The sequence below is a fragment of the Bidens hawaiensis genome, unplaced genomic scaffold (assembly GCF_021521415.1).
Source record: "Bidens hawaiensis isolate Kalapana, Puna unplaced genomic scaffold, B.hawaiensis_p1.1 tig00018597_1, whole genome shotgun sequence".
NCBI classification, from domain to species: Eukaryota; Viridiplantae; Streptophyta; class Magnoliopsida; order Asterales; family Asteraceae; genus Bidens; species Bidens hawaiensis.
The window spans coordinates 101,464-108,433 of NW_027492817.1; positions in this window are offsets into that span (position 1 = coordinate 101,464).

Genomic DNA, 6,970 nt, shown 5'->3' on the forward strand with positions numbered 1-6,970 from the left:
TTCGCTGCAAATTTGGACAAATTAGATGATTGAAACAACATTTCTGAAATAGGTTATTGCCATTCATTGATCACATGTACTACATACCTATGTAATATAATCGATTCAAATATATGTAATCAGAATACTCTATGTATGAAATGTATCAACTTGTCTAACCATACTACCAATACTCCTATATTCGTCATTATTTTCTGAAACGTCTTCACTTTCGTCGTTAGTAATTCCCCTGTTTTGCTATTAGTCTGGACATTTTTATCTTTATTACGTATATGTATTATACCTAACAAACATTCGAACATTGTCATCAAAGCTGAAAATTAGTATCTTAATATGTATTGCATATATGTATTAACATGACTACCTTAACATTATCGTTACATATGGATATTATCATCACAACTGAACTACACAAACGATCTAATATTCTTATTACATTTTTACATGTGTAGTATAAAGAAACATGCTAAATAACATTACCATTACTATTTTCAACAATACATATGTGCACTATAATTAGCAATTCTAGAGTGAAGTACAACATTCATGTATTATATCTATATAATATTCCATTCATAATGTAAATAATGGGCTCTCATAACTAGTTATAGACGTCTAATCTACACTACACATACGAACTGTTCAAATTTGACGCATTGTACACCTAATCGGCACCTATAACACACCTAATCTACAGTATATACACAAATCATTCAGAATAGACTCAACACATGCCTAATCAACACTTATTATGTAACTAACAACACTATTGTTCTTTGATTAACAAGAAAAAGCAAAAACAGAGACGGTTGAACCCGATTTTAGTTTAATGCGCCTAATTTATGTAGATAATGTATGAAATTGACTAGTATTATTGCTTACCTAATAGTGTTCATCGTTTTTCTGCTTGAATTCGTAGTCAATTGGACAAAACAGATGATGTGAAATTTGTCAAATTCGGGTCTCGAGTTGTATTAGTTTTTGTAAACTTTTATTTTGTAAAAACTTTTAAACTCATTTTAAACTTTGTTTGAAACATGAGGGTTTGTTTTGAAAATATAAAATACATAAATATTCATAAAACCCTAACCCTAATCTCATTCACCTAGCCTCCATCTCTTTCTCCCTCTCCTTTCCCCTAGTCGTTTCCGGTGACCTCGAATCTCCGGTAGCCGCCTCCGGCGGCCGGAGCAGCGGTCCGACGACCCCACCACCGCCGGCCACCTCTCCCCCTGTACCTCCGACGCACCACCACCAGTTCCCTCCTCTCTCTCGGTTTTCCGGCAACCCCGCAGCCCCCCTTCCCTCTCCGGTTCGTTATTCCGGCGACCGAAAACCGGCCATCGGTGCTCCAATCTCTCCTTTTCTCTTCGTAACTCTCTTTCTATTCTCTTTCTCTCTATGTCTCTCTCTCTCTCTCGCTCTCTCTCTCTCTCTCTCCCCGTCTCTCTCTCTCTTCTCTCTCTCTGTTCCATTTCCGGCGTGCCTCCGTCGGCCGGAATCGGCTCCGACAGTTTCTGTTTCTTTGTCTCCGGTGGGTTCGGCTCGGTTCTTTCCCGATATAGAGCCACGACCTCTTGTACAACTAATAGGTAAATTAACAATTTTGGGTTCAAGTATGAGTTTAATTAACAAATTGTTATCTTGGTTTGGTTGGTTGATAGTTGAACTAGAGGTCACGGGTTTCGAGTCTCACCCTAGATCGGTTTTGGTGTTATTTTTATGCTTAACAAATTTCGGTTGCTATTAATACTAATATTATTACATAAAAATTATTATTAGTATTAATATGTTAAACTTACTATTATATGTATTCATCATTACTATTATTATTAGAATGATTATTCTTATAAATATTAAAGTTGTTATTATTATTAATAAAAATCATATTATCATTATTTATTAAAACCATATTTTTATCATTAATTATTAACAATAATATTGTTATATTTTTTTTGTGACCTCGGTTAGAAGTCGAACCAACATCGAGGTTGGTATCATTATTTACTATCAATATTATTATTTTTATCAAAAACATTTTAATTAATACTAAGATCGTTATTCTTTAACTATTATTACTAGTATTATACTATATTAATATTATTAATAATAATTATTGTTATTATTATTATCATCATCTTATATATATATATATAACATATCTTTTTTGAAATATTATTATCATTACTTACATTAACAATATTATTATAAACTTTATTATCAATTCATTTTTATAAAACCGAACTCTTGATTTAAACCCGTCTTGTTTCTATTCAATATTGGGTTAGTTATTTAAAAGCCCAATAAAATAATATTATTTTAGTATAAATTACCAATTAAGTACGAGTCCCTAATCGTTAACAAATTAACCGGTAATCCGATTAACAACCGAACCTTCTTGTCCAATGTTTCAAATGTAATATCAACTAAAGTTCAAGTTCATTAATATATTTTATTTATTCGTTTTCAATTAGCTTTCAAGTCGGATTTGTTCGTTTCATTTACAAGCTTTCTATATGTCGATCACTTATTAGTTTCTCAATTCGTCAATCGAGGTGAGTACTTTCATACACCTTTTTCCATCTTTCGTTTTGGGGTGACATTTCATACTTATCAAACTAAATGCTTTAATACTTGAATCTTAAACCACAAACATTATTGTATACTTTACTTAGATAAATGCTCGATTTAGTGTTCTATGCTTATACGCTTATATGCTTATGTGTTTACCGCTTTTGGAAGGTTGATTCATACATCCGTGAACTATCTGGTATTCTCTTTTAGCATGGTGCCGTTAATGTATTCTTATTAATGACCTCATGATATCCAAATCTATTTATAGACGGTGCCGTTAATGTATTCTCATTAACGACCTCATATAAAAATCCTGAACCATCTGGTATTCTCTTATGGCAGGTGTCGCTAATGTGTTAGCGACCTCATATTATCCATATTGTTGCTTTTATTTATCGTTTCGTATACAATTTTTGTGGCTTTTTATTACTATATACTTATATGCTCAAACTTATGATTTGCTCACCAACATTTGTGTTGACAAACTTTATTTTATGAAATGTTACAGGTTTGACTTTTGTTGGCTCAAGGACTTGACGAAAACGTTACCAAGAATATTAGGATATTAGTAAAACGAACAATATAACTGCTACTTGTATTCAACTTGTTTGTGTGGACGAGATGTGTTGTTTATTGATCTGTTTAAATAAAATGACTTAAATAAATATTGTCACTTTAAATAGCGCCTTGTGTATTTGTCCAATCACGTTGCACCCCGGCATGTTCCTCCGCCTTTGGTCGGGGTGTGACAGATTGATATCAGAGCCACAAGTCAATAAGATAGGTGGTTAGACGTAACGACCTAGTATAGTCTTTACTTTAGGGTCCTTATACGTGTTGCCTATACCTGTTTACCCTACTTGATTGTTCAATACACTTGTTTATTTATATACTTATTTATTTGATCAAATCATAAATATACACATACACACACTTTCATAGTACTCCAAGGTATCCTTACCTTAAAACGCAAAAACATTAGTTTTTATTGTGTTTTATGGATCACGAGCTTAACTTGGATCCCGTTGTTTCAAATCTCCTTAAAGATTGTCTCATATGAGATGACCACTTTAAGTAGTCGAATGCGAGCGTTCCGCTCGCCATCCTAATTTTCGTTGTTGAAACAACAGAATCACGGTGGTTCGTGGACTAGTGTTTTGACATGACGTTGTATTCCGATTTATTATTTTTGTTACAATCGTTATTTGAGTCAAAAACATGAAAAAGACGCGGTGGTACGTGCACATGTTTAGACCCCAACATGGTAGTTTTGTAAAAAGGTTTTTAGTGTCGGAATATCAAGTCATGGTGGTTCATGCGCGATTTTTCCACCTTTAAATCTTAAAACATTATTATTACGTTTCAAGAATTTAAACCATTTTTTTCCTTCATTTTGTTATAAATTCTTATCACAAGTCTTCATTTATAAATGTTATATTTTTTCTTATTGTTAATAATTCTTTTATATCTCGATTTTATATGGTAAAGTTTTACGCCAATTTTCTCATTTTCAAATTCACAAGGATTTTTATTGCAAATTTCGTTCATTAAAATCTCTTCGTTTAAATAATAATAATAAAAATAATAATAATAAATAAATAAATAAATAAATGTATATATAGAGTTTGATCTATTCATAATGATTTTTAATATGCTATTTATTTTCATTAAGACGATTTACAAACGAAAATCTTATTATAAATTTCATCATATTAAGAAGGTTTTATGATAAATTTCAGCTCAACTTTTCAAGTAAATTTCCTATTATATAAACTTTAAATTGTCTTTAAAGTCCTTGTATAAAATTTTATTTTTATAAGGAATATTGGATTTTAATAATCCCTATTAATTGGTATTGGCCGAAAATAATCCCTATTCGTTTTATCGCCACTGGCGGTCCCAAATTCAAAAAATTTGGCCTCCAATGGTCCCCCGTTAAAAATGACTTAACGGCGTTATAGTTTTTTCAGAATTCGAACCAATGTTTTAGGGCTTTTGATCGTTAGGAGGATACGAGTCGATTGGTGTAAAATTTTGTTTGAAATAGTGTTTCAAAATGACGAAACAATGCTTCAATTCGGGTGTTTGAACTTACAATTAACCAAAATTAAGTCGTTTGGATCATTGTTTCGAGCTAAGTTTTACATCGATCGAATCGTATCCTTTTAACGATCAAAAGCCCTAAAACATTGGTTCGAAATTCTGAAAAAACTATAACGCCGTTAAGTCATTTTTAACGGGGGACCATTGGAGGCCAACTTTTTTGAATTTGGGACTGCCAGTGGCGATAAAACGAATATGAATTATTATCGGCCAATACCATTTAATAGGGATTATTAAAATCCAATATTCCTTTTTATAACTATTCCGTTTATTTTGGACGATCATTCAAAATATTAATTATCTAAACTTCTCACGACATTTTAAATTACACCACATTATATAATACACATGGTAAAAATTTTCGCTACCCAAATTTATTTTCATAACAACTTTTATCATGCAATCTTTGGTTCATTATAAATTTTCGCAAATAAAAATTTACATCATACGATTTTCCGCGTTTTAAAATTTCTTATGATAGTTTTGTCATGATTTCTCAAGAAAGTCACAAACTTATAGTCTGTAATCTTCTTGAAACTCTCATGCAAAACCCCATAGAAATTTTATTTTAAAGACCAAAAATCGTTACTTGTGATCTCTCGATATGCAGTGCCGGACATTTTAACTTACCACGATATTTTCGTTACACAATATTAAGTAACGAACTTGGTAAAAAAAATATAATAAAAAAATAAAAAAATAAAAAAAAATTTTCATTACGCAACTTGGTGTCCCAAAAACAACATTCATCATTTAATATTGAAACCTCATAACAAATTTTAATATTCAATTTATGTATTTTAAATTTCCTCAAAAGCAAAAAATAAATAAATAAATAAAAATTTTTTATTTTAATCTTTATAAAAACTTTTTGTGTGATTCACACGCTCGGATCTCAAAAATTTTGTTTATATAATATATATATATTCCTATATATATTAACTTGTAATTTTTATTATCAAAATTTTCGTGGATGCTTCAAACATTATTTATAAATTATGATATTTTCAATTTAATACCTATTATTAGTTATAAAAAAAAATCTCCCTAGACGCAACCACAAGTTCCTAAACACCGCATCCCGACTCAAACTACCACCTTAAATCAAACCACCCTTCCATTTCAAAAGTTTCCCGGGCACTCAAATCTTTTCTCAATATGAACGAAACCTAAAACATTAAGTTATATCCTCACCTACTCAAGCCCCATGCAAAATCCAAGATGTACAACATTAACCCAACAAAAAACCTTAAATACCGACACTCCCACGCCACGAAAACCTATCAAAATCACTATCCTAATACTTCAAAGACACCGACAAACACACTCACGAATGCTTTGAACATATGCAAATCAAAGTTTACCCAACTAAGACTCAAAACCCTTCGACCCATACCATGTCGAGTCACAAACCATATCGCCACATCGTTCTCATCCAACCATAGAGTTTGATATCAAAATAGCAACCCAAACACTCCTTACAAAATACATGTATAAACCAAATCTTAACCCAAACTAGCCAAGATCAAATTATCCAACCCATCAACTTAACCCAAGCTCAAATAAGCCAAACCTCACCTATTAGCCCAACCACTACTCACACAAATCAGCTAAGCCTAACCCACTCAAATGACCAAAACTCAACAAACCTCATCGATTCAACTCAAGAAAACTCAACTATCCAAGCCGACCTAAACACCCTCACCTACCACTAAACTTCCAAACTGTTCACCGTACGAAGCCTAAAACCCTCCATACACACACGAGCTTCATTCTTTTTTTTCCCTAATTTTTTTGGGTATATATATATATATATATATATATATATATATATATATACAACTAGTGTACTTATAACAACCTCATGTGTTCAAATAATCACTTATAGTTTATAAACTCTTTCAAGATTAACGATTTACATATTATGTCCAAATCTTATAAATCATCTTTGAAAAATCTAAGATTGTCATGACAACAAAATTTTATTATGAGGATTTGTATTCAAGGATTATTAAACGATTATATGTATGATTTCAAGGCTTTAATTATTGTCACCTAAGGTGATAAATCTCTTAATAAGTTCATAAATACGAGGTTTCATTTTGAATGTTGAATGCTAGATTTATTTAGTAACAAATTTCATCATTTTGCATAAACTCAATGATCATGACTTCATAAATCTTTTTGGGACGCATTTATAAATACCCTATATACTAAACTTTGTGTCATGAGTTTTGTTCAATAACGATTTACGCGAACTATTACCTCTTATTATCTCAAGCATCATTACTTT